We start from the raw sequence: 22455 nt of genomic DNA, 5'->3' as shown, positions 1-22455 counted from the left end.
AAGTTCCAATCCACATAGAATCATTTAAGGTGATTTTTAAGTTAAGGTAACAAAGACGAATATGTTATCCCCCAAAAAATAATACTTGACTGAACCCAGTACAATAATTTATTTGTTTATGACGTAATGACCTACGAAGTATGTTGCAAATGAGCAATTCCGTTCCTGTTCAGATAGTAGAATAATGGATAAAAACGTTACCAGATTGTAATCAGTTTGAAAACAAGACCACAACATTCACATAAAATAAACAAGGCAAGTAGTTAAGAATTGAATGTCGAACAAACGAAACAGATCGTAATAAAACGACAAATTTTTGTCGCGAGAATGAGGTACAGGGGCAAGACCCGTCTTCAGGCTAGTATAATCAAGCATCACTAAATCACAGGACGAACTACAACTTGAGAATCAGATAAAATCATGATTTCGATCATTTATTTATTTATTAGTTGGCATTGTTACGCATGATTTGCACCCTAGAAGATATTTGAGACCGTGTTCCACAATTATTTCTAATAGTAAAATCAATAGTGCACCAAAGGAAGTGTATTAGGCCCCTTGCTGTTCCTCATTTACATTAATGATATTCAGGTGTCAGAGAGAAAAGCTAGAATCATGTTATTTGCTGATGATACTAGTTTAATAGTTAGTGATATGAAGCAGTCATTGCACAGTACTGTGGACCATGTCCTACAAGATATACAAAAATGGTTTAGTGCTAACAAGCTAACACTGAATGCAAAAAAAAAAACTAATTATGTGCAATATGGAAAAATAAGTGAACAGGACGACCTAAATCCCACCATGGAGGGCAAACAACTTGAAAGAGTACAGTGAGCAAAATTTCTGGGTATGCACATTGATGAGAAGATTAATTGGAAGGACCATGTGGTGAGCTTAGCACTAAAACTAAATTCAGCATGTTTTGTGCTTAGAATAATTTCAAGAGTTTGTGGTAATGACTGTACCAGATTAGTATATTTTGGCTATTTTCAGTCCATTGCATCCTATGCGATAGTATTCTGGGGGAAAACAAATTGTCGTCAAAATGAGATTTTCAAATTACAAAAACGTGTTATTCGGATAATGACCCACAACCCGCCTCAAACACATTGTAGGCCCCTTTTTAAAGCATTGAAACTTTTAACAATTCCGTCATTATACATTCTGAAATGTCTGTTGGTGATCAAAAGAAATCAGAACAAAATGAAAACCAATACAGACTTCCATAATTACGATACACGGCAATGTAAAGATCTCCACATACAAGCTGTAACAAGAACCCGAAGCCAGAAACATGTATGTAATCAAGGCATGAAACTTTTTAATGCACTACCAAAACATATCAAAGAGCTGGTAAAGAGGATAAATTTAAAACTGTTATAAAGAACCACATGCTTGACAAATGTTATTACTTCATAAGTGAATATCTCTGCGCAACTGTATAACAATATATATTTTTGTTATTGTGACAAATGAAATTACATCAGTGCATAAGAAATTATGTTATAAAAACACTTATTAGTTTATATTGTATTAAACATAATCACGTCGGTATCTGCTTGAATCACGTCGGGGTCACCACTTGTCGGGTTCAGCTAAACTGGTGGCTGTCCGACCTTTGCTTAACGTGATTCAGAAGAATAAAGACCTTCACTTCAGCAACAATAACTTTATTGCGAGCGCGTATCTGACGACGCCCGGCCTGCATGGTCTGATCGGAGTTACGAAATTTGCTTCCGGCCTATACAGAAGGATCCTTAATCCTCGGAAAACTTCCGTAGTAAGGAGAAAAAACAGTAATCGTCCACACGAGGCAAGGGCACGGAACTACTTATTAACTCAAAAAACAAGGAATAATAATAAGAAATAGAACGTATATAAAAGCTAGAAAACACAGCTCTCCTAGAGGTTGGGCGCGGAACTACACTGACGTCGTGTACAGTAATTACGACCGCACAGCACTGCACTGACACACGCGCACACACCACACACTCACACACACACACAAACACACATACCGGCGAGCTTGAATTAGCGCGCCGGAGCGTCGCTACATCAGCCCCCCGGGCGGAAGCGGAACGTCGGCGTCGAGATACCGCGTCGGAAAGTGCACCCGACGTCCAGAACGGGTCGTCCTCGTCGGAGGAGGAGGAACAGCGTCAGGAGGCGAATGGTGTGCTGCGTTGGGCGGCGGATGTTGAAGAGCCGGCGCCGGAGATGTGGCGTCAGTGTCTGGAACAGCGGTAGGTGGATGCCTACGACGAGGTGCCGCTAGTGGGGTGTCAGGAAAAACATACACAGGTTTAACCCGATTCAACGCAACAGTCGTGGTTTTGCCGTTCACTAGGATATCCGTGGTGTGGGCACTGCGCCGTAGCACTTCATATGGACCAGAATAAGGAGCTTGTAGAGGCGGTTTAACGCCCTCAGTGCAGAGCATGACGTGACGACATTGTTCCAGGTCCTGGTGCACGAAAGTGGCCGGCTTCGCTTTCGGAGGGCGAATCTTTGATACATGGTCCCTCAATCGTCGAAAGAAATCCGGCTGGCCAGTAGCAACTGTCTCTGTGGCATCGGCGTCTACAAAGTCACCAGGAAGGCGCAGTGTTTCTCCATAAACCAGTTCTGCCGCTGACGACCCAAGGTCTGATTTGAAAGTAGTCCGTAAGTCTAGTGCGGTTGTCCAGGTTTCTTTGTGGCACATCAGCGCGGCCTTCAAACAACGGTGCCACCGTTCGATCATTCCGTTTCTTGCTGGGTGATAACTTGTGGTCTAATGGTGTGTGTAACCATAGAACTTGGCTAGCTGTGAGAACAGGTCTGATTCAAATTGCCGTCTGCGGTCAGTGGTAATATGTAGTGGGCACCCAAATCTTGCCAACCAAGTCATTGCAAAAGCGGAAGCTAATGTGTCTGCTGTGATATTATCCACCGGCACTGCCTCCGGCCAACGTGTAAAACGGTCGATCATTGTAAACAGATATCTTTGTCCGTTCGAAGGTTTAAGTGGTCCGACTACATCCAAATGAACGTGGGCAAAGCGGGCGGTGGTATCAGGAAAATCGCCGATCGGTTCGTGTACATGGCGGTTAATCTTGCAGCATTGGCACTGAAGACAAGATGGGACCCACTCGCGGCAGTCTTTTTGCATGCCCGGCCACACGAAACGTTGCGATACTAGGCGGAATGCCGGGCGTACCCCTGGATGGCACAATCCATGTACTGTATCAAAGGCTTGTCTTCTAAAAGCCGGCGTCACAAAGGGACGAGGCCGGCCGCGAGAAACGTCGCAGCATAGCTGTGTATCTTCCCCTGGAACATCAACGAGTTTCAGTTGCAATGCGGAAGCCGTATCGTTAACATAGGCAAGGAGTTCTTCGTCATGTCTCTGTGCCTGTGCCAGTGCAGGAAAGTCTATGGTACTGGAAACACTGCTGATCCGTGAAAGGCAATCCGCAACAATGTTGTCGATCCCAGAAATATGTCTAATGTCGGTAGTAAACTGGGCCACGAACTCAAGGTGATGAAATTGACGGGGGGAGCAGTTGACACTATACCGACGGAAGGCGAACGTGAGTGGCTTGTGGTCTGTATATATCGTGAAAGTTCGCGCTTCCACTTGGGGGCGGAAATACACTCCTGGAAATGGAAAAAAGAACACATTGACACCGGTGTGTCAGACCCACCATACTTGCTCCGGACGCTGCGAGAGGGCTGTACAAGCAATGATCACACGCACGGCACAGCGGACACACCAGGAACCGCGGTGTTGGCCGTCGAATGGCGCTAGCTGAAAGCATTTGTGCACCGCCGCCGTCAGTGTCAGCCAGTTTGCCGTGGCATACGGAGCTCCATCGCAGTCTTTAACACTGGTAGCATGCCGCGACAGCGTGGACGTGAACCGTATGTGCAGTTGACGGACTTTGAGCGAGGGCATATAGTGGGCATGCGGGAGACCGGGTGGACGTACCGCCGACTTGCTCAACACGTGGGGCGTGAGGTCTCCACAGTACATCGATGTTGTCGCCAGTGGTCGGCGGAAGGTGCACGTGCTCGTCGACCTGGGACCGGACCGCAGCGATGCACGGATGCACGCCAAGACCGTAGGATCCTACGCAGTGCCGTAGGGGACCGCACCGCCACTTCCCAGCAAATTAGGGACACTGTTGCTCCTGGGGTATCGGCGAGGACCATTCGCGACCGTCTCCATGAAGCTGGGCTACGGTCCCGCACACCGTTAGGCCGTCTTCCGCTCACGCCCCAACATCGTGCAGCCCGCCTCCAGTGGTGTCGCGACAGGCGTGAATGGAGGGACGAATGGAGACGTGTCGTCTTCAGCGATGAGAGTCACTTCTGCTTTGGTGCCAATGATGGTCGTATGCGTGTTTGGCGCCGTGCAGGTGAGCGCCACAATCAGGACTGCATACGACCGAGGCACACAGGGCCAACACCCGGCATCATGGTGTGGGGAGCGATCTCCTACACTGGCCGTACACCACTGGTGATCGTCGAGGGGACACTGAATAGTGCACGGTACATCCAAACCGTCATCGAACCCATCGTTCTACCATTCCTAGACCGGCAAGGGAACTTGCTGTTCCAACAGGACAATGCACGTCCGCATGTATCCCGTGCCACCCAACATGCTCTAGAAGGTGTAAGTCAACTACCCTGGCCAGCAAGATCTCCGGATCTGTCCCCCATTGAGCATGTTTGGGACTGGATGAAGCGTCGTCTCACGCGGTCTGCACGTCCAGCACGAACGCTGGTCCAACTGAGGCGCCAGGTGGAAATGGCATGGCAAGCTGTTCCACAGGACTACATCCAGCATCTCTACGATCGTCTCCATGGGAGAGTAGCAGCTTGCATTGCTGCGAAAGGTGGATATACACTGTACTAGTGCCGACATTGTGCATGCTCTGTTGCCTGTGTCTATGTGCCTGTGGTTCTGTCAGTGTGATCATGTGATGTATCTGACCCCAGGAATGTGTCAATAAAGTTTCCCCTTCCTGGGACAATGAGTTCACGGTGTTCTTATTTCAATTTCCAGGAGTGTATTTCACTGCTTGGTATACCGCCAGGAGCTCACGGTCATATGTGCTCCGTTTTCTCTGTGCAGGCGAAAGCTTGTGGGAATAATACGCCAGTGGCTGCCATGCGTTGTCGGACCATTCTTGTAACGCGCCTCCGATCGCCGTCTGGCTCACGTCTACGACAATTGCTAATGGCGCGTCGAGCCGTGGGTGTGCGAGAAGCGCCGCGTCGGCCATTCTCTTTTTTGTTGCCTTGAACGCAGAACACATGTCCTCTGTCCACTGTATCAGAGACTTGCTATTTACTTTGGGGCCTGATAATGCCGCCTTCAAAGGTTCCTGCAGTTCCGCAGCGTGGGGAAGGTGTCGTCGATAAAAATTGAGCATCCCCAAAAAACGACGTAATTATTTGGTCGTAGTTGGTCGGGGTAGCTGCAAGATAGCGTCCACCTTCTCGGACAGAAATCTTATGGCCAAGAAATGTCACCTCTGACTGCCCAAAAACACACTTGTCCACGTTCAAGACGACACCGTAACGCTCCAATCGCTCGAAAATCTCTCGGAGATGTTGTCGGTGTTGTTCATGGTCAGCAGAGAACACTAACACATCGTCCAGGTAGGCGAAACAGAACAGCAGCACCTGGAGAACCGAGTCTATAAACCTTTGCCAGGTCTGAGCGGCATTGCGTAAATCGAAAGTCATAAATTTGCTTTCAAGTAATCCGAAAGGCGTTATTATTGCAGTCTTTGAAATTTCGTCATTGGCCACCGGAATCTGTGTATACGCTTTAGCGCAGTCCAGAACTGTGAACACCGTGGCACCATGCAAAGCGTGATTATAATCCCTCAGTAACGGAACGGGATATCTGTCCGGCACTGTTCGCGCGTTAAGCGCACGGCAGTCACCGCATGGGCGCCAAGCTCCACCCTTCTTCGCAACAAGATGTAATGCGGAGGATCACGGGCTCTTAGATGGCCGCATTGTGCCCTTGCGAATCATGGCGTCAAATTCTGCCTTCGCTATCTTCAATCGGTCCGGAACGAGATGCCTAGGTCGGCTTGCTACTGGGGGACCATCAGTCGTTTAAATGTGATGCACCGTGTCATGTGGTATGAACCTGGGAGCGCCGGGCGGCCTGGTCAAGTTCGGATAGTTAAGCACTAATTCAGTGTACTCACCCTCCGTAGCATGGACCAACTTGGCACTGTGCGTTGCGGTGTTGCCACGGAAACCCGTGACTGCAAAGCCAGTGAACTGTCTACCAAGCGTGCGTTCACGACGTCCGGCAGCAGGTGGTAGTGCGCCAGGAGGTCAGCCCCGACGATCAGCTCCGTGACGTCAGCCACTGTAAAATTCCACTCGTACGCGCGACGTAGGCCGAGATTAAGCTCCATCCTCTGTGTGCCATACGTTGCGATGGAAGAATTGTTGGCAGTTGTCAGACGGAAGGCAGTTGGCGGCCGGCAACGATGTATGGCTGTTCGTGGTATGATACTCAAGTCCGACCCAGTGTCAATTAAAAACCTTACGCCGGAACTCCTATCGGTAACGGACAGGCGCTTGGAGGACAACTGGCCGTCAGTTGCGCCTATTGTCGACCGCCGGTGGCGTTTGGGTGCGAGCATGGCGATGTGCACTTCCTTACCTGATCGCCGAATCGTCAGTGGTACCAGCACAACGGTACCTCGCCGGTGGTAGTACCGCCGGAAGATCTGCTTCTCGAACGCCGCCGTCTGTATCGGCTTCTTCTATTATTGTCGTCGTCACAAGCCAGCAGCGCACTGACCTGGGCGAGCAAAAGCTCAACCATGGCCGCGAGTGAATCATGGTCGGCCCGTGCTACAGACGCGGTACTGTTTGTACTGTTGTCCAACGCCGCGACTGCGTTAACCTGAGCAGGTGTTATCGCGTCCTGAATTCGGTCTGCTAGCTGCGCCACGTCATCCAGCGACATGTCCGTTTGTGAGGCGATTATGGCTTTTATTTGCGGCGGCAACCTACTGCTCCACAGCGTTCTGAGCAGACTGTCTGGCACAGTAACGGTGTCAACTTTGCTGCGTAGATGTCGCAGGTATTGAGAAGGCTTCCTGTCGCCAATTTCTTCCTGTGTCAGAACCTGACGTATCCGGTCCTCTTGTGACGCGGCCACCCGTCGAATAAACTCTGATTTTAGCCTGGCATAAGCTCCAGCCTCGGGCGGTGCTATGATTATGTCCTGCACCTCGGCTGCATAACGTTGGTCGAGTTGGCTCACAATCAGCGCAAATTTAGTTGCTTCGACCGTTATTCCAGCACAGCTAAAACTTGCCTCTGCCTGCGCGAACCAGAGTACCGGGTTGTCGGGCCAGAACGGCGGCAAATGGACTGCAATCCTGGAGACGGCCTGCTGTTCGGTCATTATGTGCAGGTGGCTTGCGGAGTATGGATGTAGATGTAGATGTAGATGTACTTACGTAGCTCACGGCTGCTTCTTCTTAATCACATCGGTCTCTACTTGAATCACGTCGGGGTCACCACTTGTCGTGTTCAGCTAAACTGGTGGCTGTCCGACCTTTGCTTAACGTGATTCAGAAGAATAAAGACCTTCACTTCAGCAACAATAACTTTATTGCGATCCCGTATCTGACGACGCCCGGCGTGCATGGACTGATCGGAGTTACGAAATTTACTTCCGGCCTATACAGAAGGATCCTTAATCCTCAGAAAACTTCCGTAGTAAGGAGAAAAAAGAGTATTCGTCCACACAAGCCAGGGGCACGGAACTACTTATTAACTCAAAAAACAAGGAATAATAATAAGAAACAGAACGTATATAAAAGCTAGAAAACACAGCGCCCCTAGAGGTTGGGCGCGGAACTACACTGACGTCGTGTACAGTAATTACGACCGCACAGCACTGGACTGACACACGCGCACACACCACACACACACACGCCGGCGAGCTTGAATTAGCGCGCAGGAGCGTCGCTACAATATGAATTCAGCACAGATACAAATTTTGTAAAGATGTTATATAGTTGTTAAAATGTACCGTGACAAATCCTATATCACAAATGTGATCATTGGGATGATAATAAATAAATAAATAAATAAAATGCTAACACAGGTCGTCGCGATGGTACCTACAAAAGTCAATAGACCGTAGGCTGATCAAAAGATCGAACAGAACTCGAGATTTCCCGACGTAAACTGTTCGAGCATTTCAAGTCGTGTTCAACACGTGTTAACAATCGATGTGTTTCCAAGCAGATCTCAGAGCCAACCATTCGCACATATTCCCTGACATAGATATCAACACAGCAGCACACTAATGTAGCATTCAGAGACGACATGTTCCTTATCAAAATACGAGGTGCATTCAAATTCTAAGGCCTCCGATTTTTTTTCTAATCAACTACTCACTCGAAATCGATGAAACTGACGTTACTTCTCGACGTAATCGCCCTGCAGACGTACACATTTTTCACAACGCTGACGCCATGATTCCATGGAAGCGGCGAAGGCTTCTTTAGGAGTCTGTTTTGACCACCGGAAAATCGCTGAGGCAATAGCAGCACGGCTGGTGAATGTGCGGCCACAGAGAGTGTCTTTAATTGTTGGAAAAAGCCAAAAGTCACTAGGAGCCAGGCCAGAACATGGACACCATCATTTTTTCAGCACTGGCGGTTACCTGAAATTTTTTTGGTGGGGGTGAATCTGTGTGCTTCCATTGAGCTGACTGGAGCTTTGTTTCTGGATTGAAAAATGGCATCCACGTCTCATCCATTGTCACAACCGACGAAAAGAAAGTCCCATTCATGCTGTTGTTGCTCGTCAACATTGCTTGGCAACATGCCACACGGGCAGCCATGTGGTCGTCCGTCAGCATTCGTGGCACCCACCTGGATGACACTTTTCGCATTTTCAGGTCGTCATGCAGGATTGTGTGCACAGAAATGCCAACTCTGGAAGCGATCTGTTCAACAGTCATTCGGCGATCCCCCAAAACAATTCTCTCCACTTTCTCGATCATGTCGTCAGACCGGCTTGTGCAAGCCCGAGGTTGTTTCGGTTTGTTGTCACACGATGTTCTGCCTTCATTAAACTGTCGCACCCACGAACGCACTTTCGACACATCCATAACTCCATCACCACGCCTCCTTCAACTGTCGATGAATTTCAATTGGTTTCACACCACGCAAATTCAGAAAACAAATGATTGTACGCTGTTCAAGTAAGGAAAACGTCGCAATTTTAAGTATTTAAAACAGTTCTCATTCTCGCCGCTGGCGGTAAAATTCCATCTGCCGTATGGTGCTCTCATCTCTGGGACGTATTGACAATGAATGCGGCCTCATTTTAAAACAATGCGCATGTTTATATCTCTTTCCAGTCCGGAGAAAAAAAATCGGAGGCCTTAGAACTTGAATGCACCTCGTAATTGTTTTGATGTTCCCCATCTCCTGTATTAATTTGAACGAATAGTTTCGGAACACCTTGTATATCCTATATCATTTTCCTATATTTGGTGGTGTTTGCCTAAGTTTTATTATTATTAGTATTTCACTTAACTTTGACGAACCTATTGCCTTCAGAAATTATGTAAGGTGAATAAAGCATTTGTACTTGTATCATTGTTATTAAGCTGGCACCATAGCATGCGAATATGTTTGGGAAAGAGCATTATGCAACAGTTGGATGAACCCTTGCTTGGGGTGGAAAATCAGTATCGACTAGAGTCTACGCTTTACCTCTATCGTTCAAGTATGCAGATTTTTTTATGTCCGATGGATGAAGTAGAAGTAGATCGCGATAATAAGTGTCAGAATAGAGTAGTGAAATCAAAAATAATCTCGACCAAGGACAAGAGCAGGATACGATCAAGATACGATATTCAACTGCTTCGATCGCTGAAATTAGTTTCCAGTACTATCGATATCTCGTAAAGTATAACGATTTAATCTAGTCTAGCGAGATACAGTGATGTGATTGTTGATACAACAGCGGATGGAGTAATATAAACACTACAGAGTACACGCGAAGTTGCGAATGTTGATTATGTGTGGGGGAGATGACGTTTTGAGATGAAGGCGGGTACTAGTTTTGATTCCTCAGTGACCTTCTAATACAGTGGTTACATACGACAGAAAGAAAGGACTTTCTTCGTACTTTTGTAAATAATTTGCGAGGTCAATTTTGACTTACAACAAAGACACGAGGTAACTATGTCTTGCAACTATATTTCACAATTAAAAGTTACTGTTGTTGCTTTAAACTGGATTAAATGCCTGCTGAGAGGGAGCTCTCTGATATGTATTTTGTACAACTGTTCCCAATATTTTTGTTTCCCACATAACGAAGTTCAATATCGTGTAGTACAGTACAGTATATCTGTCGTAATCTATACTAAGAAGCTTCTTACAGACTCAGGTAATTAGTTAGTTTCATGTATCATTTTGCACGATAAATCGTAATGATGTGGATCCAGTCGTTAAGGGAAATTTACAAATGTGAGTTAGTAATTTTTACCCACCACCTTCAACACATTACAGTAATAGTTCTTCAGCGGAATAGGAGTTGTCAAGGAGAACCTTTTTTAGTCTGGTTTGAAACTGTACTTTGGTGCCTTTCGGACATTTTATACCACCAGTTAAGTGATCAGAATTTTTTGTTGCAGTGTTGTGCATCCCTTTTTGTGCTAGTCACAGCCATAATGTGGAGTAATGAATGTCACCTTTCCTTCTGGTAGCTTTTGGAGAAAAGAATTAATACACCACCACCACCCCAATTCTTGTATATTTTTCACAATAGGGAAATTGTTTTTACATTATATTTTATATTGCATTAATCATATTCCATGTATCTCACAGAAAATGGTGTCTGAAAAGTTAAAGAAGTCAAGGATGTACATTTAAGTGCAAAACAATGACATTAAAGTACTGTATTACAGTGGCAGTCTTTTAATTCAGTCTGAATCTCCAGTGCATTACCTACATGACATTTAATGTTGTCTGATAGGTTGTTGAATACATGCGTATCCGTGTATCTGACTCTTTCCTGTATTAATGTTAACCATTCGTCGTCTTTGTAGAAACTGGGTGTTTTTGGGAGGGGACAAGCTAAATATAACAGTAAAACACACACACACACACAATGATCCCAAAACACACAAAATGACAAACAAAAAATTATTACAAAACCTATAGGAATCGGACACTTCCCTTGACCAACATAGGTCAACCGCAGCTGACGATACCAAAACACCAATGCCTACAGCAAAAACTACAGAAATTGGTATCGGGCATTTCCCTTGACCACAGCTGACAATACCAAAACACCAATACCTACCTACATATAAAATTACGAAAATTGGAATCTGTCACTTCCCTTGACTCTTATAGGTCAACCACAACTATTGATACGGAAAAACCAATACCTACAACTACGAAAAACAAAACCACAACAAAACACCTCAAAAATTCAAATGTCTAACGTCCCTATGTAAATTAAAACACATTCAATACACAGAACATTACAACTTGAGTAAAATATACAAAAAAAAAAAAAAAAAAAAAAAAATTACTTACCATCAACAAACACAACAAGACGACATCTACAAACACAACCAACTCATAAACTCTGTGCCATAATGACCTCACACACAACACCCTTACGTCACGGGTCAAAGCAGACGGATGAAATGGGACGCTTCCGTTAACTCGTGATCTGTCTGTAGTTCTAAGAACTTGACAGTAGATACTACTTGTATTTCACTGTTTGAATAACTTACTTTTATGGCTTGTGGAGTAATGTGAAAGAAGTACTGATCTGTAAGTGGATACTGCCTCATCTGTAGAAATAACAACATCTATTACTAGATGTCCACCTGACTGTGATTAGCATGTTGGTGTTAGGTCTAGGTGCCCTGTGCAGGGGAGACAGGGAGTACTGAGAACTGAGTCATTCCATGTCAAATCAACATACTTTAAATAAAAATTTTACCTCACCCTCTTAGATTTTGCTGAAAGTTGGTATACTTATTGTGGGTGCTGAAACTAAGAAAAATACCAAATTTCAATTTTTTACCTCAAACCATTCCTGAAATATGGTCATGTAAACTTCTCAAAAACTGGCCAGAAATGTGTGAACGGACTTTTTTTAAATTGAGAATTTCGGCAGTCCAAAAAAATTTTGAAAGAGAGAGGATTCATGGAAGGTCCAAACCTAAAACCACGGAAGTGTTTACCAACAGAAACTGTCAAAACTGTACATTCATTTTATGAAAATGATGAAGTTAGCAGGGAAATAAAACAAAAATATCAAAAAGGCTTATTTTGTGTACCCTGAAAGAAGCTTACAAACATTTTAAAGACAATTTTCCTAACATAAAAATAGGTTTCTTTAAATTTGCTGAGTTGAGACCAAAACATTGTGTATTAGCTGGCCAGAGTGGCACACACACTGTCTGTGTGTGCACAACTCACCAAAACATAAAAGTAATGATAGAAAATGCCAAACTAAATACAGTAACAAACAGCAGCTTAAACAATTATAAGCAGTGCATTGCAAAAATCATCAGTTGATTGCAACATGGGAAACTGTGAATACTGCCCAGGAGAAACTGTCATACATAAAATTTTAAAATACTCTTTTTCATGAAAACTCAATTGAACAAGTTCAGTTCCGACAGTGGATGTCAGTTGACCGATGTAATCTGGAAATTGTTCAGAAAACTTCTGAAGAATTCATAGATTTATTTTGTAGTAAGATGTCGACTTTGATTCGGCATGACTTCATTGCCAAGCAACAACGAACATTCCTTAACTCCACAAGAGAAAACCTTATGGAATCTGAATCTGTTGTCATATGTGATTTTTCAGAAAATTATAGTATAGTTGTACAAGATGAAGCTCAGAGTTTCCACTGGACAAGACAACAGATTACCATTCATCCTTTTGTTATATATTACAAACAGGAGGGCAAAATTGAGCATATGAGCTTTGTCATTGTTTCTGATTGCCTGGAGCACAATACAACTGCGGTTTACACCTTTCAAAATAATTTCATATCTAACAAATAAATTTCAAAAGATTCCAAAAAAGATATACTATTATTCTGACGGTTCTGCCACTCAGTATAAAAATAAGAAAAACTTCCTGAACCTTTGCCTTCATGAGGAAGACTTCAACATAAAAGATGAGTGGCACTTTTCAGCCACAGCACATGGGAAAGGGCCTTGTGATGGAGTAGGGGGTTCAGTAAAGAGACTGGCAGCTCGTGCAAGTTTGCAAAGGCCATACCAAACTCAGATCCAAACCGCACGAGATCTGTTTGAGTGGGCAGTAGATAATATCACAAATGTTGATTTTGCATATTCCACTCAAGAAGACTACGCTGCTTCAGAAATATTCTTAAAAAGCCGACTTGAAGAGGCATTGACAATCAAAGGAACACAGCAATTTCACACTTTCATTCCCAACACTACATCAAAATTAATAGTCTTAGGTGATATGCAGAGTTGGGAGAGGGAAGTAACTACATCACCAGACAAACTGAAGTTACAAGATGTATCAGGCTATGTCACCACTGTATTTGGCAGAAACTGGTGGCTTGGGTACATTTTAGAAAAAAAACGAAGAACTTGATGAAGTGAAAATAACTTTACTTCATCCATGTGGACCAGCTAAGTCATTCTCTTATCCTGCACATGCAGATGTCCTGTGGGTGTCAGTTTTGGATGTTCTCACAAAAGTGAATCCATTTACTCCAACAGGGAGAACATACATTCTTAATGAAAGTGATGTAAACCAAACCAAGTCAGCTTTGTTAAAATGTAATATATGAAGTTCCACGACAATTTATTGGGAAACTGCTTTTAACTTAAAACTTAATTTTTGTCTCAGGTTAGTGTTAATCTATATTTTATAGAAAGTTGTTTCAAAATTATTGTTAGTACCTATTGTGTTAAATTTAGCTATGTACAGATACCTGTTGCCCAGAACAAGCTTTACGTATTTAATTTGTTTAATTGTTCCATTTCAAACATCATGGACCAGAACTATTATGTAAATACTTGTACTTATTCATACTTGATTTCAGTTTGTAGTTATTGCTCAATTTCTTGTTTCTGTTATATCGGTTAATATACTGTTAGTGAAGTTGTATGAAATTACAATAAGCAATCAACTTAATTATAAAAATGCTGATTATTTTTGGTTTAATAAGGTGATGTTTTGCTATTTCTAATACTTTTTTTTACTTACCTTTCAGTATATTTTAAGGAAATTCCTGTTTGTTAAAGGTCAATTTGGTCAAACTAGGGCCGTTAGTGAAAAATAAGAGTCCGGAATATTTTTTTTTAACAATGGACCCATCATCATCCCAGATTTACACTCCTGGAAATTGAAATAAGAACACCGTGAATTCATTGTCCCGGGAAGGGGAAACTTTATTGACACATTCCTGGGGTCAGATACATCACATGATCACACTGACAGAACCACAGGCACATAGACACAGGCAACAGAGCATGCACAATGTTGGCACTAGTACAGTGTATATCCACCTTTCGCAGCAATGCAGGCTGCTATTATCCCATGGAGACGATCGTAGAGATGCTGGATGTAGTCCTGTGGAACGGCTTGCCATGCCATTTCCACCTGCGCCTCAGTTGGACCAGCGTTCGTGCTGGACGTGCAGACCGCGTGAGACGACGCTTCATCCAGTCCCAAACATGCTCAATGGGGGACAGATCCGGAGATCTTGCTGGCCAGGGTAGTTGACTTACACCTTCTAGAGCACGTTGGGTGGCACGGGATACATGCGGACGTGCATTGTCCTGTTGGAACAGCAAGTTCCCTTGCCGGTCTAGGAATGGTAGAACGATGGGTTCGATGACGGTTTGGATGTACTGTGCACTATTCAGTGTCCCCTCGACGATCACCAGTGGTGTACGGCCAATGTAGGAGATCGCTCCCCACACCATGATGCCGGGTGTTGGCCCTGTGTGCATCGGTCGTATGCAGTCCTGATTGTGGCGCTCACCTGCACGGCGCCAAACATGCATACGACCATCATTGGCACCAAGGCAGAAGTGACTCTCATCGCTGAAGACGACACGTCTCCATTCGTCCCTCCATTCACGCCTGTCGCGACACCACTGGAGGCGGGCTGCACGATGTTGGGGCGTGAGCGGAAGACGGCCTAACGGTGTGCGGGACCGTAGCCCAGCTTCATGGAGACGGTTGCGAATGGTCCTCGCCGATACCCCAGGAGCAACAGTGTCCCTAATTTGCTGGGAAGTGGCGGTGCGGTCCCCTACGGCACTGCGTAGGATCCTACAGTCTTGGCGTGCATCCGTGCATCGCTGCGGTCCGGTCCCAGGTCGACGGGCACGTGCACCTTCTGCCGACCACTGGCGACAACATCGATGTACTGTGGAGACCTCACTCCCCATGTGTTGAGCAATTCGGCGGTACGTCCACCCGGCCTCCCGCATGCCCACTATACGCTCTCGCTCAAAGTCCGTCAACTGCACATACGGTTCACGTCCACGCTGTCGCGGCATGCTACCAGTGTTATAGACTGCGATGGAGCTCCGTATGCCACGGCAAACTGGCTGACACTGACGGCGGCGGTGCACAAATGCTGCGCAGCTAGCGCCATTCGACGGCCAACACCGCGGTTCCTGGTGTGTCCGCTGTGCCGTGCGTGTGATCATTGCTTGTACAGCCCTCTCGCAGTGTCCGGAGCAAGTATGGTGGGTCTGACACACCGGTGTCAATGTGTTCTTTTTTCCATTTCCAGGAGTGTATATTTTGCCATGTGATTTACAATAGTATGAAGTAGTTATGGAAATATTTTGAAAATTTTCAATTATGTACTTTTTGTAAAAAAAATTAAAATTAAATCAAAGTATTAATTAGTATTTTGAAATAGGTTATTAATTAGAAGCTATGTTTTGTTTCCCAGTTCTCTAGCTCAATTAGGGCAGCCCCTAGGACAATTTAAAAAAAGTCCAGAAGGAGACTTTTAAAAAAAGTCCGTTCACACATTTTTGGCTGGTTTTTGAAAAGTTTACATAGCTATATTTCAGGAATGGTTTGAGATAAAAAATTGAAATTTGGTATTTTTCTTAGTCTCAGTGTGCACTATAAGTATACCAACTTTCAGCAAAATCTAAGAGGGCGAGGTAAAATAGGTTAGTTGATTTGACATGGAATGACTCAACTGTGTACGTTATACTCAATACCCTACCCAACAAGTTCAAGGTGCTGTGTTCCACTGAAACTGAACCAATGAGACTCACTTCACCAGTTGATAAATGTCCTTGTGTTGAAGTGGAGACAACATCAAAATGATAAGATAATATTAATTCTTGGAAGTTTAGTTGTGTGGTGAAAGTGGCACTCCTTTGGGATATGGTAGCAAAGGATGGAAAAGAACACCATGCACACTTAGTGTGCATGTCTGTGTGCCTCATTCAACATGTTAAAGGCGCCATTCCAGTGACCGTTTAGGTAATAGGATGCAACCAACTGCAGATTGTGATGCTCATTGTGACAAAGGATGCTTGTCATCTGGGCACCGATGTCATACTTGGATCATTCTGGCAGCTGCCAGAGAAGTTTGAGAATACGAGCTTTGCTCATGGAGTTTCAACGAAGCTCACAATCTGCAGCATTGTCCCCAGAACTGATCTTGGCCACCTGCAGCTTCTTAGACTTGAACCGTGGGGTTGAGAACTGTGTGGTCCTACCTAAATGTGTTAGGTAGGCAACTGCCCAGGTAGTTGACTGGGTACAGGATGCAGGCAAGTTGTTTTTTTTTTTTTTTTAGAGTAATCGACTCTTCATATAGTACTGATAATGATAGCTGTAAGTGACCTGGAAGAATCAGTGTAACATCCAAAGAAAAATCACCAACAGATATATTAAAATCCTTGTGATTAACTGCAGAAGTATTTGCAAAAAAGTGCCAAAGTTTTAAGTACTCCTAAAAAGACAGTGAAGCTCACATATTAGATACAGAAAGCAAGTTAAAACCTGAAATTGACAACAGTGAGATTCTTGGGGAAAATTTAAATGTAGATTGGAAGGATAACCTAATTGGAAACTGAAGTTGTATATTTGTCATAGTAGACATGAAACTCAAATACATCATCATGGAACTGAAGACGCATGTAAGATTGTGAGGGTAAGGCTCCAGATCAGGAGTGGACATAAACTTATAATTGGATCTTTCTATCAACAAACTTCTGAGAAAACATCAGTTTGTGAGTGTGCAAATTCCTCAGTCATATTTTAATCATTGGAGGAGGAGCGTGACAAGATATTATGAAGCATTTTTAAATGCTTCTCTGAAAACTGTTTCGAACAGATGGTTGGTAACAGTACTCATAATGGAAATATATTAGATCGAATGACAACATACAGGGCTGACATCTTTGAGAATGATTCATTTAAACTGGTATCACTGACCATGAGACAGTTGTTGTGGCTATAATTACCAAAGTGCAAAGGGCAAGTAAAAGGAAGATTTGTGTGTTCAGTACATTTTCTCACTACAGGAGCATATAGAAGAACTATGGTTCATGATGTGAAGGATCCTTTATCATATACAGTCACCGAAAGAAACTTCCCAAGAAACATAGGCCCTAGACTATTACACAATAGATGTAAAACAAAACATAAGAGTGTAGACAGAGAGATACTAAATGAAGATGGTTGACTGTCAAGAGGACAATGTGTGAAGCCTTCAGCGACCACCAGAGCAGAATGTTATCAAAAGATCTCTCACAAAACCTGAAGAAATTCTGGTCATATATAAATGTAAAGGCTGTTAGAGTCACTAATGTTACCAGCTACTCACAGCTGAGGCAGGGGCTGAAATTGATGATAACAAAGCAAAAGCAGAAACACAACTGTTTTCATTTATTCTTTTGCAAAGTAAACCCTGGGATAATTGCCCAACTTTAATTCTCATACCATTGCACAGATGAGTGTTATAGATGTTAGTGTGAAGTGGCATTGAGAAACAGCTCAAATCGTTAAAAACTTAACTTAGTTCCAGGGCCTAACAGCAACCCTATCAAATTCTATACTGAATTTGTGGCTGAATTAACCCATCTTTTAACCACAATACACTGAAGATCTCTCCAGCAAAAGAATGCTCAGTGGTTGGAAAAAAGTGCAGGGTGCACATATTTACAAAAAGGGCAATAGAAGTGATCCGCAACACTACCAACCAATATTCTTGACATCTATTTGTTGCACAATCTTACAACGTATTCTAAGCTTAAATGTAATGAGGTATCTTGAACATAATTCCCTCATTGTGCCAACCAGCATGGCTTTTGAAAATATTGGCCATGCAGGATCCAGATGGCCCTAATTTTGTAAGCCATAGACTGAAGAAGTCTGTTAGATGCAATAATTTTTGATTCCTGAAATGTATTTTACTCAGTACCATACATATGTTTATTATTGAAAGTAAGATCATATGTGAACTCCAGCAAGATTTATGGGTGGATTGATGATTTGTGGTTGGCTGGACACTGTGTGTTATTTTGGGTAGATAGTCATTCAATGTTGAAGCAACTTCGGGTGTATCCCAGGAAAATGTGTTTGGGCTACCACTATGAGCCAATGAGTATTCCAAAATGGTCCTGCAAAGTCATTGTGCACTCGTTGCTGTGGCAATTGCGTTTTATACCAAGCTGAGAATGTCTGTGGTGGAGCTGATTGGATTTCCGCAAGTGCACGACATTGTGACGTCATCTGTTCAGTGTAGGCATCCAGACTGTGCCGAGTACAGTGCCACCATGCGAACCATTTTAGTGTGAAAAATTACCCAATTTCCTTGGTGGAGCAATAGCAACACATCCTTTTGCAACACTTTGGGAATAAGCATACACAATTGTCTACTGTCATCTTGAACTAGAATCACACGCTGTACAATTGAAAGGTTATGCCGACATGCACAATATCAGCGTGCTACTGAGGCTGGATACCGTTCAGTGAATAAGACCAAGATCTGTGAATGTTAGGCAACAAAATCTTGAGATCCGGGTCCACTTCCGTGACCTTTGCAATTTTTCTGTAGTGCAAGGGAAAAGATTCCAGCAATTCGGAGTACTGCGCATCGATTATCGATTTGGCAACAAGCAGATGCATCAAAATCAGAGTCTGGGCCAGTCGGAAGGTGAGGTAGGGTGTCTGCTTTGCCGTAGGCCTGTACACAATTTCATACTGATACTGCGAAAGCAACGAAGCCCATTGTTGCAATTTTTGAGCAGTGCGTGTAGGAACCGGTTTAGACGGATGAAACAATGACTGCAAAGGCTTGTGATCTGTCACTAAATAGTACTTGCGATCACACAAAGTGATGGAATTTTGTCACACCATATGCAATATCGAAAGGTTCTTTATCAATTTGTGAATAATTGCACTGAGTTTGAGTTAACAACTTTGAGGCAAAAGCAATAGGTCTGTTCAGTGCACCAAATTTGTACAAAAGCACAGCGCTGATTCCTTAGGAAGAAGCATCATCTTGCAAAAGTACCAGCCTGGCAGGGTCAAAATGCACTAAACATATGTCACCAAGAAAAGCTTTATGAGTTTTAAAATGCATCTTTAACAATCTTTAGTCCACACAAAAGGTACATTTTTGCGACGCAAGTGATGCAATGGAGCTGCAATTTGAGCAGCATTCGATATGAACCAATGTAGTAGGTCATCTTGCCTAGTAGTGACTGTAGTTCAGACGTGTTGCAAGGGACACACAGGTCGTGAGTTGCAAGCAAATGAGAATGGAGGGGTGCACACCCTGACTGTTTATCACATGACCTAAGTACTGTAGTTCAGTTTGAAAAAAGTCACATTTTTTGAGACAAGACTTGAGTCCTGCATCTGACAACACTCAAAAAAATGTATGCAAATTGACAATGTGTTCTTCTGGTGTACGACGTGAGACAACAATATTGTCAAGTTAGTTTGAGGAAAATGGCACTTTTGCAGTCAGCTGTTCCAAGTAACATTGTAAAATGGCAGATGCAGAAGCACTGCCAGAGGGCAAATGCAAATACTTGAATTACCCTATGTGTGTATTTACAACAAACACTTTCTATGATTCTTCATCCCATGGAATTTGCAAGTAGGCATCACTCAAATCTATCTTAGAAAAGTAATGTCCTGCACCAAGCCTGTCCACGAGTTACTCAGGGCGAGGTAACAGATAAGTGTCAACTATTGTCTGTGTGTTTACTGTACACTTGAAGTGAACACTAATGCGATTCTTTTTTTTTTTTTTTTTTTTTTCCCGGTTCACTGGCTACTTTCTCTTAAAGCAATTGGAATGGGACTGGCCCGGAAAAACTTAGGCTATGCATTGTCTTTCATTGTAACATGCACTACGAAGTTATTAGCTTTTCCCATTCCTTCTGAAAATAGTTCAGGAAATTCTTTAAGCAAGCTAGCGACACTGTCTTTTAGTGCACCAGCTGATATGGACAATATATTGTCTTGGATGCTAAGTCCAATGGAGGCATCTAAGGCATCTAAACTGAGTATGTTCTCACTGTCTATTGATTTCAACACAGTAATATTCACTGTTCTAGAGTGAGATTTGTAAGTGACAGACATACTACACTGTCCAAGCACTGGAATTTCTTGTCCATTGTAAGCAGTGAGTTGCTTGCAAGATTTAGAAAGGCGTGGTGAGCCTAACTGTTCATATGTGGCACTCATGTCTAACTAAAAGTTCACACGATGGCCAGCAATTCGTAATGAGACAAATAGTTTGTTAGATCATCGTTGCACAGCACTAGGGGGAGAATGAGGCACAACCTTAATCTTACTGTTGTCAGAACCTGTTACAGGTTTGGGAAACACAACTTTCACTGCATGTGCATGAGCCTGTTTTTTCTGTGAGTAGGTAAAATTGGCATTTTTGTGCTGTTGCAAACAATGTGCTTGGATATGGCCTTTTTTTCCCACATGTGTAACACGTTGCATCACGTGATGGGCAACCCTGTCTTTTATGGCGAGCAAATCATCAAGCGCAAGACTTCACTAAATTCACAAGCTTGTTTACATGTCTTTGTGATTGTCAGCATGGCTGTGTATGCACTCATTGTTGTGGCTGCTTGGGGCAGTTGCGAGCCAGGGGCGACTCGACAAATCAGGGCCCGGTCAAACTTATCGGCCGCTGTGACACCCGAACCATATTGCTCTAAGATTCGCAACACTTGGAGAAGTGATGGATCTGAGTATATTAAGATCTGTTCCAGTATTCTACTATCTGGGACATTGAACGTTACTGCATTCATAATCATTAAATCACTGTAAAAGTTGCTACAACTACACTTAAATTTACACTTCCTAGTCATGCCTGTTAATTTTGTGTACCACTGATGGTATGTCTGTTCTGGCTTTTTCTGCAAGTGAAGTAACTGATATCTGGCTGCAGCTGCTTGGGACTTGCTGGTCATAATATTGAGTTAATCCAGTGATTACCTGGTCATAACTGAGTTCAGTGGGAGATTTCGTTGGAAAAAGTTTTTGTATTAACCTGAACACTGGGGACACCGCAATCGAAAGAAAGTATTGTAGCTTTACAGTACCTTGAACTTGATGAATTGCACAATGTATTTGGAACTGTCAGGTATTTGAGCCATTTGTCTTCGGTGTCATTAAATTGCCGGAACATTGGTGTGCTGGTCGGCAGCACTTGTTGGACTGATTGGTCTGTGGTTGTTGTTGTGCGGCCGACGCAGTTTGTGCAGCCAGAAGTTGTTGTATCATAGCTAGTAGGGCATCAATTTGTTGATTCTGAAACCGAAAAGCTTGTGTTAGATCCATCACATTGACCGTCTGCGGCCGAGACGTGAGGGCGGTGAGTGGAAGGGGTGGGGTAGCCATGGTATGTTGTAGCTAAAAGCAAGCAAAGCCTCTGAAAAGAGAAATTTGATTAGTTCTGCGGCTCCCCTCCTGGAATATATGCAAGAACACAACAGCAAAATGATCGTCCTTGCAAGCTAAAACACAAGAGAAGCAAGCAAAATCTTCTTCTGCATTGAATTATCCTCGTCACCACCTTTGTGTCGTCGTTGGCACTGTGGAGTCTTGTACCAGGGGAAGCAAGGGAGAGGATGTTGGTTGGTGGCCGGTATCCTCTTCCACAACACAAACAGCACACATGTATTAACACAGTTCTTTATTTACCAAGGACAAGAAGCTACTTATCTTTAAGTTTCCATGTGTTGTGGTACAAGCTCTTCTGTAATAGTCCTCGTTAGCCTCACTGCTGGTGAAGTACAAGTCCCGCTATGTTTACTACTCTGGTTGCTAGGTACTGACTGGCTCTGAGCTAGAGACGTGCCTGCAACTCTGACTGCGACTTACTGGGTGACTGTGTGTGACTTACTGGACCGTCCGGTCC

The 22455-nt window shown here is 43.7% G+C and overlaps 1 protein-coding gene across 1 annotated transcript in view; it reads left to right on the top strand.

Moving 5' to 3' along the window:
• The first annotated feature begins 9831 nt into the window (after window positions 1-9831).
• The window catches only part of LOC126150145 (mediator of RNA polymerase II transcription subunit 6), a 41004-nt gene continuing 28380 nt past the window's right edge, over window positions 9832-22455 (top strand). The window contains exon 1 of the mRNA XM_049915860.1: window positions 9832-10235. The gene's annotated coding sequence lies outside the window, so the exon portion shown is untranslated. The remainder of the gene's footprint in view (window positions 10236-22455) is intronic.

This window comes from Schistocerca cancellata, chromosome 1 (genome assembly GCF_023864275.1).
Source record: "Schistocerca cancellata isolate TAMUIC-IGC-003103 chromosome 1, iqSchCanc2.1, whole genome shotgun sequence".
NCBI lineage: Eukaryota > Metazoa > Arthropoda > Insecta > Orthoptera > Acrididae > Schistocerca > Schistocerca cancellata.
This window is presented reverse-complemented; position numbering and strand designations above follow the sequence as displayed.